Below are 25,000 nucleotides of genomic sequence, written 5' to 3'. Positions count from 1 at the left end.
CCTAGTGGTTAGAGCGTAGGGCGGCAGGTAGCCTAGTGGTTAGAGTGTAGGGGCGGCAGGTAGCCTAGTGGTTAGAGCAGGTAGCCTAGTGGTTAGAGTGTAGGGGCGGCAGGTAGCCTAGTGGTTAGAGCAGGTAGCCTAGTGGTTAGAGTGTAGGGGCGGCAGGTAGCCTAGTGGTTAGAGTGTAGGGGCTGCAGGTAGCCTAGTGGTTAGAGCAGGAGCCTAGTGGTTAGAGTGTAGGGGCGGCAGGTAGGCTAGTGGTTAGAGCAGGTAGCCTAGTGGTTAGAGCAGGTAGTCTAGTGGTTAGAGTGTAGAGGTGGCAGGTAGCCTAGTGGTTAGAGGGTAGAGGAGGCAGGTAGCCTAGTGGTTAGAGCAGGTAGCCTAGTGGTTAGAGTGTAGGGGCGGCAGGTAGCCTAGTGGTTAGAGCAGGTAGCCTAGTGGTTAGAGCAGGTAGTCTAGTGGTTAGAGTGTAGAGGTGGCAGGTAGCCTAGTGGTTAGAGTGTAGAGGAGGCAGGTAGCCTAGTGGTTAGAGTGTAGAGGAGGCAGGTAGCCTAGTGGTTAGAGTGTAGAGGAGGCAGGTAGTCTAGTGGTTAGAGTGTAGGGGCTGCAGGTAGCCTAGTGGTTAGAGCAGGTAGCCTAGTGGTTAGAGTGTAGGGGCGGCAGGTAGCCTAGTGGTTAGAGCAGGTAGCCTAGTGGTTAGAGCAGGTAGTCTAGTGGTTAGAGTGTAGAGGTGGCAGGTAGCCTAGTGGTTAGAGGGTAGAGGAGGCAGGTAGCCTAGTGGTTAGAGCAGGTAGCCTAGTGGTTAGAGTGTAGGGGCGGCAGGTAGCCTAGTGGTTAGAGCAGGTAGCCTAGTGGTTAGAGCAGGTAGTCTAGTGGTTAGAGTGTAGAGGTGGCAGGTAGCCTAGTGGTTAGAGTGTAGAGGAGGCAGGTAGCCTAGTGGTTAGAGTGTAGAGGAGGCAGGTAGCCTAGTGGTTAGAGTGTAGAGGAGGCAGGTAGTCTAGTGGTTAGAGTGTAGAGGAGGCAGGTAGTCTAGTGGTTAGAGCAGGTAGCCTAGTGGTTAGAGTGTAGGGGCGGCAGGTAGCCTAGTGGTTAGAGCAGGTAGCCTAGTGGTTAGAGCAGGTAGCCTAGTGGTTAGAGCAGGTAGCCTAGTGGTTAGAGTGTAGGGCGGCAGGTAGCCTAGTGGTTAGAGTGTAGAGGCGGCAGGTAGCCTAGTGGTTAGAGTGTAGAGGCGGCAGGTAGCCTAGTGGTTAGAGTGTAGAGGCAGGTAGCCTAGTGGTTAGAGTGTAGGGGCAGCAGGTAGCCTAGTGGTTAGAGCGTAGAGGAGGCAGGTAGTCTAGTGGTTAGAGTGTAGAGGAGGCAGGTAGCCTAGTGGTTAGAGTGTAGAGGCGGCAGGGTAGCCTAGTGGTTAGAGTGTAGACGCGGCAGGGTAGCCTAGTGGTTAGAGTGTAGAGGCGGCAGGGTAGCCTAGTGGTTAGAGCAGGGAGCCTAGTGGTTAGAGCAGGTAGCCTAGTGGTTAGAGTGTAGGGGCGGCAGGTAGCCTAGTGGTTAGAGTGTAGGGGCGGCAGGTAGCCTAGTGGTTAGAGCAGGTAGCCTAGTGGTTAGAGCAGGGTGGTTAGAGCAGGTAGCCTAGTGGTTAGAGCAGGTAGCCTAGTGGTTAGAGCAGGTAGCCTAGTGGTTAGAGCAGGTAGCCTAGTGGTTAGAGCAGGTAGCCTAGTGGTTAGAGTGTAGGGGCGGCAGGTAGACTAGTGGTTAGAGTGTAGAGGAGGCAGGTAGCCTAGTGGTTAGAGTGTAGGGGCAGCAGGTAGCCTAGTGGTTAGAGCAGGTAGCCTAGTGGTTAGAGTGTAGAGGCGGCAAGTAGCCTAGTGGTTAGAGCAGGTAGCCTAGTGGTTAGAGTGTAGAGGCGGCAGGTAGCCTAGTGGTTAGAGCAGGGAGCCTAGTGGTTAGAGTGTAGGGCGGCAGGTAGCCTAGTGGTTAGAGCAGGTAGCCTAGTGGTTAGAGCAGGTAGCCTAGTGGTTAGAGCAGGTAGCCTAGTGGTTAGAGGAGCGGCAGGTAGCCTAGTGGTTAGAGCAGGTAGCCTAGTGGTTAGAGCAGGTAGCCTAGTGGTTAGAGCAGGGAGCCTAGTGGTTAGAGCAGGGAGCCTAGTGGTTGGAGCAGGGAGCCTAGTGGTTAGAGCAGGTAGCCTAGTGGTTAGAGCAGGTAGCCTAGTGGTTGGAGCAGGGAGCCTAGTGGTTAGAGCAGGTAGCCTAGTGGTTAGAGCAGGTAGCCTAGTGGTTAGAGCAGGTAGCCTAGTGGTTAGAGCAGGTAGCCTAGTGGTTGGAGCAGGGAGCCTAGTGGTTAGAGCAGGTAGCCTAGTGGTTAGAGCAGGTAGCCTAGTGGTTAGAGCAGGTAGCCTAGTGGTTAGAGCAGGTAGCCTAGTGGTTAGAGCAAGGAGCCTAGTGGTTAGAGCAGGTAGCCTAGTGGTTAGAGCAGGTAGCCTAGTGGTTAGAGCAGGTAGCCTAGTGGTTAGAGCAGGTAGCCTAGTGGTTAGAGCAGGTAGTCTAGTGGTTAGAGCAGGTAGTCTAGTGGTTAGAGCAGGTAGTCTAGTGGTTAGAGCAGGTAGTCTAGTGGTTAGAGCAGGTAGCCTAGTGGTTAGAGCAGGTAGCCTAGTGGTTAGAGCAGGTAGCCTAGTGGTTAGAGTGTAGGGGCAGCAGGAGCCTAGTGGTTAGAGCAGGTAGCCTAGTGGTTAGAGTGTAGGGGCAGCAGGGAGCCTAGTGGTTAGAGTGTAGGGGCAGCAGGGAGCCTAGTGGTTAGAGCAGGTAGCCTAGTGGTTAGAGTGTAGGGGCAGCAGGGAGCCTAGTGGTTAGAGTGTAGGGGCAGCAGGGAGCCTAGCGGTTAGAGTGTAGGGGCAGCAGGTAGCCTAGTGGTTAGAGTGTAGGGGCAGCAGGGAGCCTAGTGGTTAGAGTGTAGGGGCAGCAGGGAGCCTAGTGGTTAGAGTGTAGGGGCAGCAGGAGCCTAGCGGTTAGAGTGTAGGGGCAGCAGGTAGCCTAGTGGTTAGAGTGTAGGGGCAGCAGGGAGCCTAGTGGTTAGAGTGTAGGGGCAGCAGGGAGCCTAGTGGTTAGAGTGTAGGGGCAGCAGGGAGCCTAGTGGTTAGAGTGTAGGGGCAGCAGGGAGCCTAGTGGTTAGAGTGTAGGGGCAGCAGGGAGCCTAGTGGTTAGAGTGTAGGGGCAGCAGGGAGCCTAGTGGTTAGAGTGTAGGGGCAGCAGGGAGCCTAGTGGTTAGAGTGTAGGGGCAGCAGGGAGCCTAGTGGTTAGAGTGTAGGGGCAGCAGGGAGCCTAGCGGTTAGAGTGTAGGGGCAGCAGGTAGCCTAGTGGTTAGAGTGTAGGGGCGGCAGGTAGCCTAGTGGTTAGAGTGTAGGGGCAGCAGGGAGCCTAGTGGTTAGAGTGTAGGGGCAGCAGGGAGCCTAGTGGTTAGAGTGTAGGGGCAGCAGGGAGCCTAGCGGTTAGAGTGTAGGGGCAGCAGGGAGCCTAGTGGTTAGAGTGTAGGGGCAGCAGGGAGCCTAGTGGTTAGAGCGTTGGACTTGTAAACCGAAAGGTAGCAAGATCGAATCCTCGAGCTGACAAGGTACAAATCTGTCGTTCTGCCCCTGAACAAGGCAGTTAACCCACTGTTCCTAGGCCGTCATTGAAAATAAGAATTTGTTCTTAACTGACTTGCCTAGATAAATAAAGGTAAATTAAATCAAAAATGCATGTATATTTGTGGGCAGAGGGAGCCTTTCATTCCTAAGTACAGAACTAGATTGATATTCCTGGACAGAGCTGGTCTGTGTACATGGAATACCAGGACCAGGTCATATAGCACTGCTACTGACACTCTCTCACACACACACACACACACACACACACTGTAACCCCTGTGTCAGAGTCCCAGACATATCTTAGGAGTGACAGCATTCCCCATGCTTGATCACATGACACACAAGGGCAGACAGACAGCCAGGCAGCCAGGGGACGGAGGGAGGGGGAGTAGGAATGGGTGCACCTAAGGAGAAGGGGGAGGGAGGGAGGGGGAGTAGGAATGGGTGGCACCTAAAGAGTAGGGGAGGGGGAGTAGGAATGGGTGCACCTAAGGAGAAGAGGGAGGGGGAGTAGGAATGGGTGACACCTAAGGAGAAGAGGGAGGGGGAGTAGGAATGGGTGACACCTAAGGAGAAGAGGGAGGGGGAGTAGGAATGGGTGACACCTAAGGAGAAGAGGGAGGGGGAGCAGGAATGGGTGACACCTAAGGAGAAGAGGGAGGGGGAGTAGGAATGGGTGACACCTAAGGAGAAGAGGGAGGGGGACAGTCAGAACAATTAGACTTCTTATTTCATTAAATTATTTACTGTTGATTTGCTGTTTTTTTTTCCATTTTCTACAGTTTTTAAAATTCTTTATCTAAATACTTCTGAATATTATTGCCTGTCTGTGATCTGAACCCCTCACAGTTGGAGGCGTGCGTGGCCACGCAGCCATGGGTGAACAGGGAGAACAGGAGGGAGCTGAGCATGCACCCTTATGGGGCCTCAGTGTTGAGGATCAGCAAAGTGGAGATGTTGGGCCTCAAGCTTAATGACGAGCTTGGAGGGTACTATGGTGTTGAAGGCTGAGCTTGGAGGGTACTATGGTGTTGAAGGCTGAGCTTGGAGGGTACTATGGTGTTGAAGGCTGAGCTTGGAGGGTACTATGGTGTTGAAGGCTGAGCTTGAAGGGTACTATGGTGTTGAAGGCTGAGCTTGGAGGGTACTATGGTGTTGAAGGCTGAGCTTGGAGGGTACTATGGTGTTGAAGGCTGAGCTTGGAGGGTACTATGGTGTTGAAGGCTGAGCTTGGAGGGTACTATGGTGTTGAAGGCTGAGCTTGAAGGGTACTATGGTGTTGAAGGCTGAGCTTGGAGGGTACTATGGTGTTGAAGGCTGAGCTTGGAGGGTACTATGGTGTTGAAGGCTGAGCTGTAGTTAATGAACAGCATTCTTACATAGGCATTCCCCTTGTCCAGATGGTGTGCAGTGCTCATTCTCTCTGTGTCTCTGTCCTACAGAACTCAGTATACTCTCTTTTCCTATTGTTACACTGACTGACTCCTTCTCTCCCTCCTCCTCTCTCTCCCTCCTCCCCCTCTCTCCCCTCTCCCTCCCCTCTCCCTCCCCTTACTCCCTCTCTCCCTCTCCTCCTCTCTCTCACCTCCAGGAGGGCTACCACTCCTGGCGTCCCAAGGAGAAAGTCCTCCTGGATAGTAACAACAATGAGAACTCGGTCTCCAAAGACTTTGACACGGTTGTTGACAGCAACAGCAACCTTGGGGCGCGGTCTCAGCGCCAGCGAATGGCAGGAAACACCGCCAAACACAAACCGGACAAGGCCCTAAGGCAAGGCATTCTGGGAAAGGACTTTCCCAATGAGGTCAACGAGGTTATTCAGCAGTACCCTCTTCCTCCACAGCAGCCCGGAGGAGCGGGACTTAAAGATAGCCACGCATACAAACGACCCAAACCACACTCCCAGCTGTCCACTAAACCCGCTAGACCTTCCCCCTCTCCGTCCATCAAAACATCCAATCAGCATCAGCAACATCACCAACCCAGGAAGTCGGCGACTGCGGCTCCTGTGCGGGGGCAGCGGAGGGAGAAGCACCAGTGTGAAATCAGTGGGAAGGAGGCCATCTCGGCTCTGTCTAGAGCCAAGACCAGGGAGTGTCGTCAGCAGATAGCTGAGGTGTACTGCAGACACAAGGAGAGGACACTGATGCCGGAGACCGTCCCTCGATACTGCACCATAGAAGGTGAGTCTCATCGTGAATTGCATCCCAAATGGCACCATATTACCTATATAGAGACCTACGGCTCCTGGTGAAAAGTAGTGCACTATATCATAATCACCTATTCCCCAAGTACACTGGGAATGTGCCTCAGTGAGAAGGTGCTGCCTCAGTGTTAGGAATTTTATGAATAATGACTAAACAATATCTACATTTTAAATAGAACTATAACTAATGAAACTTATACTCTGTTTTATTATATCTGATTAATAATGTTAATTCATAAGGAAGGGATTGTGTAGCATGAAACAGGAGGTAATTGAGCGAGGGGGTGAGTGAGGGGGTGAGCGAGGGGGAATAAACTTTTGAACCTGTTTCCTCCTGGTCGATAGGAGGAAGGACATTTTACAACCTATGACGTCATATTTTGTATATAAACTGTTGTTTTTGGTTCTATGAGCAGCGAGCTCAGAGAATAAATACTATTATCTAATTTTGATAAGACTGGTCTCTTTCTATTTTATGCAAATAGGAATCTCACAAATTCTTATAAAATAGACTGAGTGATTTAATTAATGTATACATACAGGAATTATGAAATTCCAATGACACTCAGTGCGAAGGGGCTGCCTTAGTGAGAAGGTGCTGCCTTAGTGAGAAGGTGCTGCCTTAGTGAGAAGGTGCTGTCTTAGTGAGAAGGTGCTGCCTCAGTGAGAAGGTGCTGCCTCAGTGAGAAGGTGCTGCCTCAGTGAGAAGGTGCTGCCTTAGTGAGAAGGTGCTGCCTTAGTGAGAAGGGGCTGCCTTAGTGAGAAGGTGCTGCCTTAGTGAGAAGGTACTGCCTTAGTGAGAAGGTGCTGTCTTAGTGAGAAGGTGCTGCCTCAGTGAGAAGGTGCTGCCTCAGTGAGAAGGTGCTGCCTTAGTGAGAAGGGGCTGCCTTAGTGAGAAGGGGCTGCCTTAGTGAGAAGGGGCTGCCTTAGTGAGAAGGGGCTGCCTTAGTGAGAAGGTGCTGCCTTAGTGAGAAGGTGCTGCCTTAGTGAGAAGGGGGTGCCTCAGTGAGAAGGTGCTGCCTCAGTGAGAAGATGCTGCCTCAGTGAGAAGATGCTGCCTTAGTGAGAAGGGGCTGCCTCAGTGACAAGGTGCTGCCTCAGTGACAAGGTGATGCCTTAGTGACAAGGTGATGTCTAGGTGATAAGGTGCTGCCTCGGTGACAAGGTGCTGCCTTAGTGAGAAGCGCCTGCCTTAGTGAGAAGCGCCTGCCTTAGTGAGAAGGTGCTGCCTTAGTGAGAAGGTGCTGCCTTAGTGAGAAGGTGCTGCCTTAGTGAGAAGGTGCTGCCTTAGTGTGAAGGGGCTGCCTTAGTGTGAAGGGGCTGCCTTAGTGAGAAGGTGCTGCCTTAGTGACAAGGTGCTACCTTAGTGAGAAGGTGCTGCCTTTGTGAGAAGGGGCTGCCTCAGTGGCAAGGTGCTGCCTCAGTGACAAGGTGCTGCCTCAGTGACAAGGTGCTGCCTTAGTGACAAGGTGCTACCTTAGTGAGAAGGTGCTGCCTTTGTGAGAAGGGGCTGCCTCAGTGGCAAGGTGCTGCCTCAGTGACAAGGTGCTGCCTCAGTGACAAGGTGCTGCCTTAGTGACAAGGTGCTGCCTTGGTGACAAGGTGCTGCCTTGGTGAGAAGATGCTGCCAGTAATAGACAATAGACAAACAGAACACAGACACAAGTCCACACAGACGTCAAACAGAATAGACAATATCAGAGCAATAAACATAAAACTCTGGAGTAGAGGCTGATTACAGGAGGAATGTACCATTTATAGAGGGGAGATACACTGAGTGGACCAAACATTAGGAATGAATCCAGGTCAAAGCTATGATCCCTTATTGATGTCACCTGTTAAATCCACTTCAATCAGTGTAGATGAAGGGGAGGAGACCAGGTTAAAGATGAAGGGGAGGAGATGTGGTTAAAGATGAAGGGGAGGAGACCTGGTTAAAGATGAAGGGGAGGAGACCTGGTTAAAGATGAAGGGGAGGAGACCTGGTTAAAGATGAAGGGGAGGAGACCTGGTTAAAGATGAAGGGGAGGAGACCTGGTTAAAGATGAAGGGGAGGAGACCTGGTTAAAGATGAAGGGGAGGAGACAGGTTAAAGATGAAGGGGAGGAGACCTGGTTAAAGATGAAGGGGAGGAGACCTGGTTAAAGATGAAGGGGAGGAGACCAGGTTAAAGATGAAGGGGAGGAGACCAGGTTAAAGATGAAGGGGAGGAGACCAGGTTAAAGATGAAGGGGAGGAGACCTGGTTAAAGATGACGGGGAGGAGACCTGGTTAAAGATGAAGGGGAGGAGACCTGGTTAAAGATGAAGGGGAGGAGACCTGGTTAAAGATGAAGGGGAGGAGATGTGGTTAAAGATGAAGAGGAGGAGATGTGGTTAAAGATGAAGAGGAGGAGACCTGGTTAAAGATGAAGAGGAGGAGACAGGTTAAATATGAAGGGGAGGAGACCTGGTTAAAGATGAAGGAGGAGACCTGGTTAAAGATGAAGGGAGGAGACCTGGTTAAAGATGAAGGGGAGGAGACCTGGTTAAAGATGAAGGGGAGGAGACAGGTTAAAGATGAAGGGGAGGAGACCTGGTTAAAGATGACGGGGAGGAGACCTGGTTAAAGATGAAGGGGAGGAGACCTGGTTAAAGATGAAGGGGAGGAGACCTGGTTAAAGATGAAGGAGGAGACCTGGTTAAAGAAGAAGGGGAGGAGACCTGGTTAAAGAAGAAGGGGAGGAGACCTGGTTAAAGATGAAGAGGAGGAGACAGGGTAAAGATGAAGGGGAGGAGACCTGGTTAAAGATGAAGAGGAGGAGACAGGGTAAAGATGAAGGGGAGGAGACCTGGTTAAAGATGACGGGTAGGAGACAGGTTAAAGAGGAAGGGGAGGAGACCAGGTTAAATATGAAGGGGAGGAGACCTGGTTAAATATGAAGGGGAGGAGACAGGGTAAAGGAGGATTTTTAAGCCTTGAGACAACTGAGACATGGATTGTGTCTGTGTGCCATTCAGAGGGTGAATGGGCAAGACAACATATTTAAGTGCCTTTGAACAGGGTATGGTAGTAGGTGCCAGGCGCACCGGTTTGTGTCAAGAACTGCAACGCTGCTGGGTTTTTCCACGCTCAACAGGTGTGTGTTCCAATGGCACGTTGTGTTAGCTAATCCAAGTTTATCATTTTAAAAGGCTAATTGATCATTAGAAAACACTTTTGCAATTATGTTGATTTGTTGCAATTATTATGTATCTGGAGCATCAGTATTTGTGGGTTCGATTACAGGCTCAAAACGTCCAGAAACAAATAACTTTCTTCTGAAACTCGTCAGTCTATTCTTGTTCTGAGAAATGAAGACTATTCCATGCGAGACATTGCCCAAGAAACTGAAGATCTCGTACAACGCCGTGTACTACTCCCTTCACAGAACAGCATAAACAGAACCCTCGGGAGAGTCCTGACTTCTGTCTCCACGGTGACAGTCCTGACTTCTGTCTCCACGGTGACAGTCCTGACATCTGTCTCCACGGTGACAGTCCTGACATCTGTCTCCACGGTGACAGTCCTGACATCTGTCTCCACGGTGACAGTCCTGACATCTGTCTCCACGGTGACAAGTACTCTTCTCCTCCCTCTGTCTCTCAAGTTTTGCACAAAATGTTGAGAGAAATAAGCTTTTTCTTCGTACGGAACGTTTCTGGGATCTTTTACTTCAGCTCATGAAACACTTTTACATGTTGCCTTTATATTTTTGTTCAGTGTAGATATATATACATATATATATATATATAAGAAATAAATGCTATTTCAAACGGTTATTACAGTGACCGCGGTCATTTGTCTGGCCAATTACCATCATCCAGAGTACCATGACCGTCACAGCCCTGTAACATAATGAATAGAACGGGCGTGGAACCGCTCACTCTATTCATTCTATTTCTATGTCAGCACATGCGGTCAGGAGCGGAGGAGGAAAGGAGAAAATGTACATCTAAAAATGTATACATGTTATTACTTTCTAGTTGCTATTTGAACGGTTAGGACAGAGACCACAGTCGTTTGGCTGGACAATTACCCTCATCCAGATATACATGACCGCCACACTCATACTTGTTTCCTTACCTTGTCTCCTATCCTTGTCCTATATCTTTGTCTCCTACCCCTTCTCACCTCTCGTCTCCCCTCCTTGTCACCTATCTTTGTCTCCTTGCCATGTCTCCTCTCCTTATCTCCTTGTCTCCTCTTCTGTCCTTGTATACTTGTCTCCTATCCTTGTCATATATCTTTGTCTCCTCCCCTTGTCTCCCCTCCTTGTCACATATCCTTGTCTCCTCTCCTTATCTCCTTGTCTCCTCTCCTGTCCTTATATACTTGTCATATATCTTTGTCTCCTCCTCTTGTCACCTCTCCTTGTCTCCCCTCCTTGTCACATATCCTTGTCTCCTCTCCTTATCTCCTTGTCTCCTCTCCTGTCCTTATATACTTGTCATATATCTTTGTCTCCTCCTCTTGTCACCTCTCCTTGTCTCCCCTCCTTGTCACATATCCTTGTCTCCTCTCCTTATCTCCTTGTCTCCTCTCCTGTCCGTATATACTTGTCATATATCTTTGTCTCCTCCCCTTGTCACCTCTCCTTGTCTCCCCTCCTTGTCACCTATCCTTTCCTCCTTGCTTTGTCTCCTCCCCGTGTCTCCTCCCCTTGTCTCCTCCCCTTGTCTCCTCCCCTCGTCTCCTCTCCTTGTCTCCTCTCCTTGTCACCTCGCCATCCCCAGAGGGAAGAGAAAGACAGAGGGCAGGGAAAGAGTACGTCTCACCCTGGAGACAGAATTAAGGGCTCTCCCGAGGGTTCCGTCTCGAACTCCCCAGGGAGGTTGCCTTGCCAGTGCCTGATCTATTTAGGGAACATTCCACCACATTCACTGCTCTATTCCTGTGTCCCAAACACCACCCTGTTCACTTTATACTACACTACACACACTACTTGGTAAAAAGTAGTGCACTATATAGGGCATAGGGTGCCATTTGAGCTGTAGTGTATAATACTCTACTCACTATAGGGCAGTGCCCACGCCAATCCAGTGTAATTACACACTAGTTGGTACAGGAGTTAGATAGAGAAGTGCTGAGTAAAGCCTGTGTGTGTGTGGGGGGGGCTTGACTAAAGATAGACTCTGTCATCCGCCCAGAAAGTTTAAGGTTTAGATTCTGCGTTTCATTTATATGATTATACGTCTCTTTGATGATGCAGTAAGGGAGAGGAGAGGATATCTATAGCTTTAGACTGGCTGGATGGTGTTGGGTGGGTGACTAGTGTTGGCTGGCTGGGTGACTAGTGTTGGCTGGCTGGGTGACTAGTGTTGGCTGGCTGGGTGACTAGTGTTGGCTGGCTGGGTGACTAGTGTTGGCTGGCTGGGTGACTAGTGTTGGCTGGCTGGGTGACTGACTAGTGTTGGCTGGCTGGGTGACTAGTATTGGTTAGCTGGGTGACTAGTGTTGGCTGGCTGGGTGACTAGTATTGGTTAGCTGGCTGGGTGACTAGTGTTGCCTGTCTGGCTGGGTGACTAGTATTGGTTAGCTGGGTGACTAGTGTTGGCTGGCTGGGTGACTAGTATTGCCTGGCTGGCTGGGTGACTAGTGTTGGCTGACTGGCTGGGTGACTAGTATTGGCTGGCTGGGTGACTAGTATTGGCTGGCTGGCTGGGTGACTAGTGTTGGCTGGCTGGGTGACTAGTATTGGCTGGCTGGGTGACTAGTGTTGCCTGTCTGGCTGGGTGACTAGTATTGGTTAGCTGGGTGACTAGTGTTGGCTGGCTGGCTGGGTGACTAGTGTTGCCTGTCTGGCTGGGTGACTAGTATTGGCTGGCTGGGTGACTAGTGTTGGCTGGCTGGCTGGGTGACTAGTGTTGGCTGGCTGGGTGACTAGTGTTGGCTGGCTGGCTGGGTGACTAGTGTTGGCTGGCTGGCTGCCTGGGTGACTAATGTAGGCTGGCTGGCTGCCTGGGTGACTAGTGTTGGCTGCCTGGGTGACTACTGTTGGCTGCCTGGGTGACTACTGTTGGCTGCCTGGGTGACTACTGTTGGCTGCCTGGGTGACTAGTGTTGGCTGCCTGGGTGACTAGTGTTGGCTGCCTGGGTGACTAGTGTTGGCTGCCTGGGTGACTAGTGTTGGCTGCCTTGGTGACTAGTGTTGGCTGCCTGGGTGACTAGTGTTGGCTGCCTTGGTGACTAGTGTTGGCTGGCTGGCTGCCTGGGTGACTAGTGTTGGCTGCCTGGCTGCCTGGGTGACTAGTGTTGGCTGGCTGGGTGACTAGTGTTGGCTGGCTGGGTGACTAGTGTTGGCTGGCTGGCTGCCTGGGTGACTAGTGTTGGCTGGCTAGTGTTGACTGGCTGTCATATGTGCCGAATACAACAGGTATAGACTTTACCCTGAAATGCTTACTTACAAGCCCTTATTCAACAATGCAGATTAGAACCAGGGACTGAAGTGACACCTCTTGCACTGAGATGCAGTGCCTTAGACCGCTGCGCCACTCGGGAGCCCACTACTGCCCGTTGATGTGGATGGGTGTGTGCTCGCCCCTTCATGTCCTTTAGTCCTCGATCAGCTCCAGGTCTCTGACATCCTCCCTGTAGGCTGTCTCATCGTCGTCGGTGATCAGGCCTACCACCGTTGTGTCAGCAAACTTGATAATGGTGTTGGAGTTGTGCGTTACCACACTGTCGTGTGAAGAGGGATTACAGGAGGGGACTAAACACACACCCCTAAAGGGGCCACATTTTGAGAGTCATCGTGGCAGATGTGTTGTTACCTACCCTCACCACCTGGGGGCGGCTCGTCAGAAAGTCCAGGATCCAGTTGCAGAGAGAGGTGTTCAGTCCCATGGTCCCGAGCTTGTTGATTAGCTTTGAGGGGACTATGGTGTTGAACGCTGAGCTGTAGTCAATGAATAGCATTCTCACATAGGTATTCCTCTTGTCTAGGTGGAAGAGAGCCGTGTAGAGTGCAATAGAGATTGCGTCATCTGTGGATCTGTTGGGGCAGTATGTGAATTGGAATGTAGCAGGAAGTTAAAAGTGTAGCAGGAAGTTAAAAACCTACTGTTTCACATTGCCCCAGTGTACAGCAGGAAGTTAAAAACCTGTAAAGCCTTGCCTACGTGCCTCAGAGAGGGTCCTAGACAGAGACGCATGGTGCTGGGAGAGAGGGATATTTATACACACAGGGTAGACCTTACACCAACCACCAATGGTAGAGAGGGAGAGTGTGTGTGTGCACTCACATGTGTGTGTGTGTGTATGCGTGTGTGTGTGTGTATGCGTGTGTGTGTGTGTGTGTGTGTATGCGTGTGTGTGTGTGTGTGTGTATGTGTGTGTGTGTGTGTGTGTGTATGCGTGTGTGTGTGTATGCGTGTGTGTGTGTGTGTGTGTGTGTGTGTATGCGTGTGTATGCGTGTGTGTGTGTGTGTATGCGTGTGTGTGTGTGTGTGTGTGTGTGTGTATGCGTGTGTGTGTGTGTGTGTGTATGCGTGTGTGTGTGTGTGTGCGCGTGTGTGCGTATGCGTGTGTGTGCGTGTGTGTGTGCGTGTGTGTGTGTGTGTATGCGTGTGTGTGTGTGTGTATGGGGGGTAATGGAAGGGTGGATGGACGGCTGAAAGGGAGGAAGAGTGGAAAGGAGTGAGAGTTTAGTAAAAATGTTTACATACTACTGCTCCATACTGAGGTCACCATCTAAACATCAACATACTACTGCTCCATACTGAGATCACCATCTAAACATCAACATACTACTGCTCCATACTGAGGTCACCATCTAAACATCAACATACTACTGCTCCATACTGAGGTCACCATCTAAACATCAACATACTACTGCTCCATACTGAGGTCACCATCTAAACATCAACGTACTACTGCTCCATACTGAGATCACCATCTAAACATCAACATACTACTGCTCCATACTGAGGTCACCATCTAAACATCAACATACTACTGCTCCATACTGAGGTCACCATCTAAACATCAACATACTACTGCTCCATACTGAGAAGTCACCATCTAAACATCAACATACTACTGCTCCATACTGAGATCACCATCTAAACATCAACATACTACTGCTCCATACTGAGGTCACCATCTAATGCCCAGTTGGGTTGTCCCCCGCCATTGGATCATTTTGGTACAGCCCATCCCCCTATTGGGTTGTCCCCCGCCATTGGATCATTTTGGTACAGCCCATCCCCCTATTGGGTTGTCCCCCGCCATTGGATCATTTTGGTACAGCCCATCCCCCTATTGGGTTGTCCCCCGCCATTGGATCATTTTGGTACAGCCCATCCCCCTATTGGGTTGTCCCCCGCCATTGGATCATTTTGGTACAGCCCATCCCCCTATTGGGTTGTCCCCCGCCATTGGATCATTTTGGTACAGCCCATCCCCCTATTGGGTTGTCCCCCGCCATTGGATCATTTTGGTACAGCCCATCCCCCTATTGGGTTGTCCCCCGCCATTGGATCATTTTGGTACAGCCCATCCCCCTATTGGGTTGTCCCCCGCCATTGGATCATTTTGGTACAGCCCATCCCCCTATTGGGTTGTCCCCCGCCATTGGATCATTTTGGTACAGCCCATCTCCCTATTGGGTTGTCCCCCGCCATTGGATCATTTTGGTACAGCCCATCTCCCTGTCCTGATTATCAGCTGTTGTTGTCAAACACACGTGGGTCTGGAAACGATTCTCTTCCTCAATACTGTGCAGTGAATTCCCACTAGATGAAAAGCCTGAATGTGTATGACATCCTGGTATTTAATGCACAATTATAGAAATGATCTTTCTGTAAAACGTTCTATTTGTGCTCTCTACTATTTAACACAGCATTTCTACAGTAATTAAGTTACCCCTGTCTTCTTCCTACCTTCCCTGTGTGTGTGTGTGTGTGTGTGTGTGTGTGTGTGTGTGTCTCTCTCCAGGTAAGGCCAATGTGAATGTACAGTGGGATGAGGGCTCAGAGCAGACTGCCCCTGCTGTGCCAGTTCGCATCGTCTTCGTCTTGGTGGTCCATGGCAGAGCGTCTCGGCAGTTCCAACGCCTGTTCAAGGCCATCTACCATACCTCACACTACTACTATATACATGTAGACCAGGTACGACCATCTACCATACCTCACTACCATTATATACATGCAGACTACTACAGACCATCTACCATACCTCACTACCATTATATACATGTAGACTACTACAGACCATCTACCATACCTCACACTACTATTATATACATGTAGACTACTACAGACCATCTACCATACCTCACACTACTACTATATACATGTAGACTACTACAGACCATCTACCATACCTCACACTACTACTATATACATGTAGACTACTACAGACCATCTACCATACCTCACTACCATTATATACATGTAGACTACTACAGACCATCTACCATACACTACTATTATATACATGTAGACTACTACAGACCATCTACCATACCTCACACTACTAATATATACATGTAGACTCCTACAGACCATCTACCATACCTCACACTACTACTATATACATGTAGACTACTACAGACCATCTACCATACCTCACACTACTATTATATACATGTAGACTACTACAGACCATCTACCATACCTCACACTACTATTATATACATGTAGACTACTACAGACCATCTACCATACCTCACACTACTACTATATACATGTAGACCAGGTACGACCATCTACCATACCTCACACTACTACTATATACATGTAGACCAGGTACAACCATCTACCATACCTCACACTACTATTATATACATGTAGACCAGGTACGACCATCTACCATACCTCACACTACTACTATATACATGTAGACCAGGTACGACCATCTACCATACCTCACACTACTACTATATACCTGTAGACCAGGTACGACCATCTACCATACCTCACACTACTACTATATACCTGTAGACCAGGTATATACTAGGAAAAAGTCAAGGGGTCTGAATACTTTCCGAATGCACTGTACATGTAGACCAGGTAAACCTGTAGACCAGGTAAATATGCAGACCAGGTAAACCTGTAGATCAGGTACACATGCAGACCAGGTAAACATGCAGACCAGGTAAACATGCAGACCAGGTAAACCTGCAGACCAGGTAAACCTGCAGACCAGGTAAACCTGCAGACCAGGTAAACATGCAGACCAGGTAAACCTGCAGACCAGGTAAACCTGCAGACCAGGTAAACCTGCAGACCAGGTAAACATGCAGACCAGGTAAACCTGCAGACCAGGTAAACATGTAGACCAGGTACACATGCAGACCAGGTAAACATGCAGACCAGGTACACATGCAGACCAGGTAAACATGCATATCAGGTACACATGCAGACCAGGTAAACATGTAGATCAGGTACACATGCAGACCAGGTAAACATGCAGACCAGGTAAACATGCAGACCAGGTAAACATGCAGATCAGGTACACATGCAGACCAGGTAAACATGCAGACCAGGTAAACCTGTAGACCAGGTAAACATGCAGACCAGGTAAACCTGTAGACCAGGTAAACCTGTAGACCAGGTAAACATGTAGACCAGGGAAACATGTAGACCAGGGAAACATGTAGACCAGGTAAACCTGTAGACCAGGTACACATGTAGACCAGGTAAACATGCAGACCAGGTAAACCTGTAGACCAGGTAAACCTGTAGACCAGGTAAACATGCAGACCAGGTAAACCTGTAGACCAGGTAAACATGCAGACCAGGTACACATGCAGACCAGGTACACATGCAGACCAGGTACACATGCAGACCAGGTAAACCTGCAGACCAGGTAAACCTGCAGACCAGGTAAACCTGTAGACCAGGTAAACCTGCAGACCAGGTAAACCTGCAGACCAGGTAAACCTGTAGACCAGGTAAACCTGCAGACCAGGTAAACCTGCAGACCAGGTAAACATGCAGACCTCTATTAATTTACCCACCCTTCCCTTCCCCAGCGTTCCAACTACCTCCACAGACAGGTGGGGCTCTAGCGAGCCAGTACTCCAACGTCCGTGTTACTTCCTGGAGGATGTCCACCATTTGGGGCGGGGCGAGCCTGCTCACCATGTACCTGCGTAGCATGGACGACCTTCTCAAGATGGCCGACTGGAATTGGGACTTCTTCATCAACCTCAGTGCAGCCGACTACCCTATCAGGTGGGCATGGAGTGCTCTGGTCAAAAGTAGTGTACTATATAGGGAATAGGGCTCATAGGTCTCCAGTCTAAAGTAGTGCACTATATAGGGAATAGGGCCCATAGGGCTCTGGTCAAAAGTAGTGTACTATATAGGGAATAGGGCTCATAGGTCTCCAGTCTAAAGTAGTGCACTATATAGGGAATAGGGCCCATAGGGCTCTGGTCAAAAGTAGTGTGCTACATAGGGAATAGGGCCCACAAACACACACACACACAGAATTCCACATAATGGCGGAAGTTGGTCTGACAGAAGGTCCTGAGTCACTAAGTTCTCTCTACTTCCAACTGGATCTCTTATTGAAGTGAACCAATCCCATGAGCCCTGCGGCCCACTGGACAAAATCCATTCCCCGTCAATACCCAGTGATGACATCAGAGTTGACACGGATCCCAGCGTGCTGCGTTTGTGTGTGTGATCGATGAGTGTGGCGCACACACGGACACACACATGGACACACACCACACACTTCTCATAATGTGTGTGTGTGTGTGTGTGCGTGCGTGTGTCTGTATGTGTGAATATGTGTGTGTGTGCGTCTGTCTGTCTGTCTGTATGTATGTATGTATGTATGTATGTATGTTTGTTTGTATGTGATCCTAAACATCACTAGACTGAAGGGCACAGCAGCTAGCAGAGACAGAGGGGACAGACTGGGATGGAGGGAGGAGGAGAGGGAGGGAAAGGGAGGAGGAGAGGAGGAAAAGGGAGGAGGAGAGGAAGGAAAGGGAGGAGGGGAAGGGAGGAGGAGAGGAGGAAAAGGGAGGAGGAGAGGAAGGAAAGGGAGGAGGGAAGGGAGGAGGAGAGGAGGAAAAGGGAGGAGGAGAGGAAGGAAAGGGAGGAGGGAAGGGGGAAAGGGAGTAGGGGAGGAAGAAAAGGGAGGAAGGAAAAGGAGGAGGGGAAGGGAGGACACACATTCATCCGTACAGACACACACACAGACACACACACACACACACACACACACACACACACATGTACAGACACACGCACGTACACACACACACACACACACACACACACACACACACACAGGTTTGGATGCAGTGACATTGTGGCTTCACCTCTACTGCTTTTCAGCATAGGAAAATTCAATAGGACAGATGGCTGTGTGTGTTCATCTGTCTGTCTGTTCTTCAATTGGAGTTTCTCTCACTTTCTCTCTCTCTCTCCCTCTCCCTCTCTCTCTTTAATCTCTCATTCACCATGCCATACATCTAACTAATTCTGTCTGCGTCAACTTCAGATTCACATCTGGTGTGTGTGCGCGCGTGCGTGCACGTGTGTGTGTGTAACCGTATCCTTATTGGCTGTCTCTGCCTAGTGTGTTAGCATTGTGCTCCAGCCTTGATAAGGTACTGTAATACTTGGCTAATGTGAGTGTTAATTAGCAAGCTAATTAAAGAGGTGTTAGGAAAGTGTAATTGCTTTGAGAGTTTGGGACTCATGTTCTGTTCAGATGGGAGTAGAGGATTGAGTGCTGTTAGGCGTGTGTTTTGGGGGAGTTGGGGACGGGGGGCTGTTGGGTGTGTGTGTGTGTGTGTGTGTGTGTGTGTGTTAGGTGCTGGGACGATACCAGAATCGAAGAAAAAAAAATTCCACTGCAAAAATGAGAACGCGAATCAGGCCAACTCTTTGGTCCTTGTATATAAACTATAGTGTGGTATAAAAAAATATATATAATCTCAGCGACTATTTAAGCAATAAACCAAACAACATTATAGCCCCTCCCCCACTAATAACTGGTGATTCCAGGCTATTGGTAAAAACAGCTGTGAGATTCCTACTTTTTCTCTGACACTAACATGGGAGTGAATGCATTGAAGCAGCATATTCATCTGGGATAACGTTGTAGGTTACACCGGTTAAGTAGAAGAATATTTGTCGGGGAGCCTCGCGAGTGGCGCAGCGGTCTAAGGCACTCCTCGCCGTGCTTGAGGCGTCACTACAGACCCGGGTTCGATCCCAGGCTGTGTCACAGCCGGCATGTGACTGGGAGAACCATAAGGTGGCGCACAATTGGCCCACCGTCATCCGGGTTAGGAGAGGGTTTGGCCGGCTGGGATTTCCTTGTCCTATCTCGCTCTAGCGACTCCATGTGGTTGGCCTGGGTGCCTGCAAGCTGACTTCAGTCACCAGCTGGACAGTGTTACCTCCTACACATTGGTGTGGCTTTGGTGTGGCTGGCTTCAGTCACCAGCTGGACAGTGTTACCTCCTACACATTGGTGTGGCTGGCTTCAGTCACCAGCTGGACAGTGTTACCTCCTACACATTGGTGTGGCTTTGGTGTGGCTGGCTTCTGTCACCAGCTGGACAGTGTTACCTCCTACACATTGGTGTGGCTTTGGTGTGGCTGGCTTCTGTCACTAGCTGGACAGTGTTACCTCCTACACATTGGTGTGGCTTTGGTGTGGCTGGCTTCTGTCACCAGCTGGACAGTGTTACCTCCTACACATTGGTGTGGCTGGCTTCTGTCACCAGCTGGACAGTGTTACCTCCTACACATTGGTGTGGCTGGCTTCAGTCACCAGCTGGACAGTGTTACCTCCTACACATTGGTGTGGCTTTGGTGTGGCTGGCTTCAGTCACCAGCTGGACAGTGTTACCTCCTACACATTGGTGTGGCTTTGGTGTGGCTGGCTTCAGTCACCAGCTGGACAGTGTTACCTCCTACACATTGGTGTGGCTTTGGTGTGGCTGGCTTCAGTCACCAGCTGGACAGTGTTACCTCCTACGCTTTGGTGCGGCTGGCTTCTGTCACCAGCTGGACAGTGTTACCTCCTACACATTGGTGTGCCTGGCTTCAGTCACCAGCTGGACAGTGTTACCTCCTACACATTGGTGTGGCTTTGGTGTGGCTGGCTTCTGTCACCAGCTGGACAGTGTTACCTCCTACACATTGGTGTGCCTGGCTTCTGTCACCAGCTGGACAGTGTTACCTCCTACACATTGGTGTGGCTTTGGTGCGGCTGGCTTCTGTCACCAGCTGGACAGTGTTACCTCCTACACATTGGTGTGGCTTTGGTGTGGCTGGCTTCTGGGTTAAGTGAGCAGTGTGTCAAGAAGCAGTGCAGCTTGACAGGGTCGTGTTTCAGAGGATTCACCTCTCCTGAGTCTGTAGGGGAGTTGCAGCGATGAGACAAGACTGTAACTACCAACTACCAAAAAATGAAATATTATTTGCCAGAGGATATTAATTAATTATAAATCTTCTTTTTTTTTTACATGGGCTGTGGGAAGCTAATCAACTTTCAAATCACTTCAATTTCAAGATTGCCGTCTTGGTTTAGCTTGGCATTAAATAAACAGCCTATTTTGCATTAATAGCCAAATACAATCTCAGCGACTGTTCAAACAATAAACCAAACAACATTGTATCCGCATTAGAAAACCCCCAAAATGCATTTTGTTTAGAAAGGATGCTCAAATATTCGGACTCCAGCCGAGAGCATGGGGCCGAGATAAACCCTTTCATACCTTTCATACCTACAGTGCCTGTGTGTGCTCCCTCATGTTGATTGGCCATGTGACTGATTGACAGTTGTCTGCCCTCACCAGGACCAATGAGCAGCTGGTGGGCTTCCTGACAAAGTACCGGGACATGAACTTCATCAAATCCCACGGCAGAGACAACACACGGTGAGACACATGTTCATCTGTGTGTGTGTTCATCTACGTTTGTGTGTGTGTGTGTGTGTTCATCTGTGTGTGTGTTTGTGTGTGTGTTCATCTGTGTGTGTGTTTGTGTGTGTGTTCATCTGCGTGTGTGTGTGTCCTTTCCAGGTTCATCCGTAAGCAGGGTCTGGACCGGCTCTTCTTCGAGTGTGACACACACATGTGGCGCCTAGGCGACCGCAAGATCCCAGAAGGCATTGCGGTGGACGGAGGTTCCGATTGGTTCCTTCTGAACCGCATGTTTGTGGATTACATCATCAACTCTGAAGATGAGCTGGTCGTCAGCATGAAGCGCTTCTACGCATACACACTGCTGCCTGCCGAGGTAACACACACACACACACACATACACACTGCTGTCTGCCGAGGTAACACACACACACACACACATACACACTGCTGCCTGCCGAGGTAACACACACACACACACACATACACACTGCTGCCTGCCGAGGTAACACACACACACACACACACACACACACTGCTGCCTGCCGAGGTAACACACACACACACACACACATACACACTGCTGCCTGCCGAGGTAACACACACACACACACACACACACACACACACACATACACACTGCTGCCTGCCGAGGTAACACACACACATACACACTGCTGCCTGCCGAGGTAACACACACACACACACACACACACACACACACACATACACACTGCTGCCTGCCGAGGTAACACACACACACACACACTGCTGCCTGCCGAGGTAACACACACACACATACACACTGCTGCCTGCCGAGGTAACACACACACACACATACACGCTGCTGCCTGCCGAGGTAACACACACACACATACACACTGCTGCCTGCCGAGGTAACACACACACACACACTGCTGCCTGCCGAGGTAACACACACACACATACACACACACACTGCTGCCTGCCGAGGTAACACACACACACACACACACACATACACACTGCTGCCTGCCGAGGTAACACACACACACATACACACTGCTGCCTGCCGAGGTAACACACACACACACACACATGCACACACATCTGTTGCACACACACACTATGCAATCAGCACAAACTGCACACTACTGACTATCTAACATATCCCCCTCTCTTTCCAGTCGTTCTTCCACACAGTGCTAGAGAACAGTGCTCACTGTGAGAGTATGGTGGACAACAACCTACGTATCACCAACTGGAACAGGAAGCTGGGCTGTAAGTGTCAGTACAAACACATCGTAGACTGGTGCGGCTGCTCCCCAATGACTTCAAACCCCTGACCTGCCACGCTTTCAGGTGAGACACACACGCGTACAACGCACACACGCACACACACACACACGCACGCACGCACACACACACACACACACACGCACACACACACGCGCGTACAACGCACACGCACACACACACGCGTACAACGCACGCGAGCACACACACACACACACACAGGTTATGAACCAGACTAGCTTAGCTCTAGCTGGCTAACTTCTATGAACCAGAATAACATAGCTCTAGCTGGCTAACTTCTATGAACCAGAATAACATAGCTCTAGCTGGCTAACTTCTAGGAACCAGACTAGTTTAGCTCTAGCTGGCTAACTTCTAGGAACCAGACTAGTTTAGCTCTAGCTGGCTAACTTCTATGAACCAGAATAACATAGCTCTAGCTGGCTAACTTCTATGAACCAGAATAACATAGCTCTAGCTGGCTAACTTCTAGGAACCAGACTAGTTTAGCTCTAGCTGGCTAACTTCTAGGAACCAGACTAGTTTAGCTATAGCTGGCTAACTTCTATGAACCAGACTAGTTTAGCTCTAGCTGGCTAACTTCTATGAACCAGAATAACATAGCTCTAGCTGGCTAACTTCTATGAACCAGAATAACATAGCTCTAGCTGGCTAACTTCTAGGAACCAGACTAGTTTAGCTCTAGCTGGCTAACTTCTAGGAACCAGACTAGTTTAGCTCTAGCTGGCTAACTTCTATGAACCAGACTAGTTTAGCTCTAGCTGGCTAACTTCTATGAACCAGAATAACATAGCTCTAGCTGGCTAACTTCTATGAACCAGAATAACATAGCTCTAGCTGGCTAACTTCTAGGAACCAGACTAGTTTAGCTCTAGCTGGCTAACTTCTATGAACCAGAATAACATAGCTCTAGCTGGCTAACTTCTATGAACCAGACTAGTTTAGCTCTAGCTGGCTAACTTCTATGAACCAGAATAACATAGCTCTAGCTGGCTAACTTCTATGAACCAGAATAACATAGCTCTAGCTGGCTAACTTCTAGGAACCAGACTAGTTTAGCTCTAGCGGGCTAACTTCTAGGAACCAGAATAGCTTAGCTCTAGCTGGCTAACTTCTATGAACCAGACTAGCTTAGCTCTAGCTGGCTAACTTCTATGAACCAGACTAGTTTAGCTCTAGCTGGCTAACTTCTATGAACCAGAATAACATAGCTCTAGCTGGCTAACTTCTAGGAACCAGACTAGTTTAGCTCTAGCGGGCTAACTTCTATGAACCAGAATAACATAGCTCTAGCTGGCTAACTTCTATGAACCAGAATAACATAGCTCTAGCTGGCTAACTTCTATGAACCAGACTAGTTTAGCTCTAGCTGGCTAACTTCTATGAACCAGAATAACATAGCTCTAGCTGGCTAACTTCTATGAACCAGACTAGTTTAGCTCTAGCTGGCTAACTTCTATGAACCAGAATAACATAGCTCTAGCTGGCTAACTTCTATGAACCAGACTAGCTTAGCTCTAGCTGGCTAACGTCTATGAACCAGAATAACTTAGCTCTAGCTGGCTAACTTCTAGGAACCAGAATAACATAGCTCTAGCGGGCTAACTTCTAGGAACCAGACTAGTTTAGCTCTAGCTGGCTAACTTCTATGAACCAGAATAACTTAGCTCTAGCTGGCTAACTTCTAGGAACCAGAATAACATAGCTCTAGCGGGCTAACTTCTATGAACCAGAATAGCTTAGCTCTAGCTGGCTAACTTCTATGAACCAGAATAGCTTAGCTCTAGCTGGCTAACTTCTAGGAACCAGAATAGCAATGAGACAGCTGGCTATGTCTCACTGTGGCACAGCAAATGGACAAGAATAGCTTAACGTTCACAACTAAGTGCTCCTGTCTGTACTTACAGCCTGTGGTTACTTTATTCATCTAACAACTGTTCCAGGGCCAGCGGTGGTTGAGTTCCTGATGATATTGCTGATGACTTGGCCAGAGGAAACTGATTCTAAATCAGCAGTTCTGGGTCAGTGTGTGAGCGGTGGTTTCTGTAGTGCCTTGTAGCTGGTGGTGTGTGATTGTCAGAGTTGTTATTATAATAATGTTGGGGTTGTTGGACTGTAGAGAGGTCTTATGTAGCCCTGACCGAAGGGAAGCACACACACACACACATACACACACACACACACACACACACACACACACACACACACAGGTTCTGAGGGTTTTCATTCGATTGAGGTTCCTGGACAGTGAGGTCATCTTTAACTCTGAACCTCCCCCAGCTGAGTGCAGCCACGCCCCCCCCCACACCAGACTGTGCCACAGGTTCACATGCACATAGATTCTCTCTCTCTGTCTCCAGTGTGGTAGTTGATCCTGTATTCTGTTGATTTTATGTCCTGCCTACAGTGATTGGCAGTGTGATTAGCAGTAGTGTGGGCCAATCACCAGTCAGCACCACAATGATGTTCTATGTAATTGACATGTTGGTTTCATTTGATGTGATGCTTGGCCCCGGAATAGAACCCAGCTTGTTCTGGAGCTAGTCAGTCCTCAGACGTGTATGTTTGTGTATAATGAACATTATGGAAAGAAGGTTTGTTGTGGTCCTTCCACCCACGTCCTCCACATCAGCCGTACAGTGAGTTATTAGTGAGATTCACAGTGCTAGCCAGGTTTAGGTAAACTGGTTTTTACTAGTGGTTTATTTTTATTATAATTACATGTAGGCCATACTTGGCAGCTAAAAGCTTAAATCCATCCTGACTGAAGTATTGATGGAGGAAGCTTCCATCCTGACTGAAGGAAGTATTGATGGAGGAAGTATTGATGGAGGAAGTATTGATGGAGGAAGCTTCCATCCTGACTGGAGGAAGTATTGATGGAGGAAGTATTGATGGAGGAAGTATTGATGGAGGAAGCTTCCATCCTGACTGAAGGAAGTATTGATGGAGGAAGTATTGATGGAGGAAGTATTGATGGAGGAAGCTTCCATCCTGACTGAAGGAAGTATTGATGGAG

The 25,000-nt window shown here is 49.3% G+C and overlaps 1 pseudogene; it reads left to right on the top strand.

Moving 5' to 3' along the window:
- The window catches only part of LOC112238768, a 66,661-nt pseudogene that overhangs the window by 19,279 nt on the left and 22,382 nt on the right, over positions 1–25,000 (top strand).

Source organism: Oncorhynchus tshawytscha, unplaced genomic scaffold (assembly GCF_018296145.1).
Source record: "Oncorhynchus tshawytscha isolate Ot180627B unplaced genomic scaffold, Otsh_v2.0 Un_contig_5739_pilon_pilon, whole genome shotgun sequence".
NCBI classification, from domain to species: Eukaryota; Metazoa; Chordata; class Actinopteri; order Salmoniformes; family Salmonidae; genus Oncorhynchus; species Oncorhynchus tshawytscha.
This window is presented reverse-complemented; position numbering and strand designations above follow the sequence as displayed.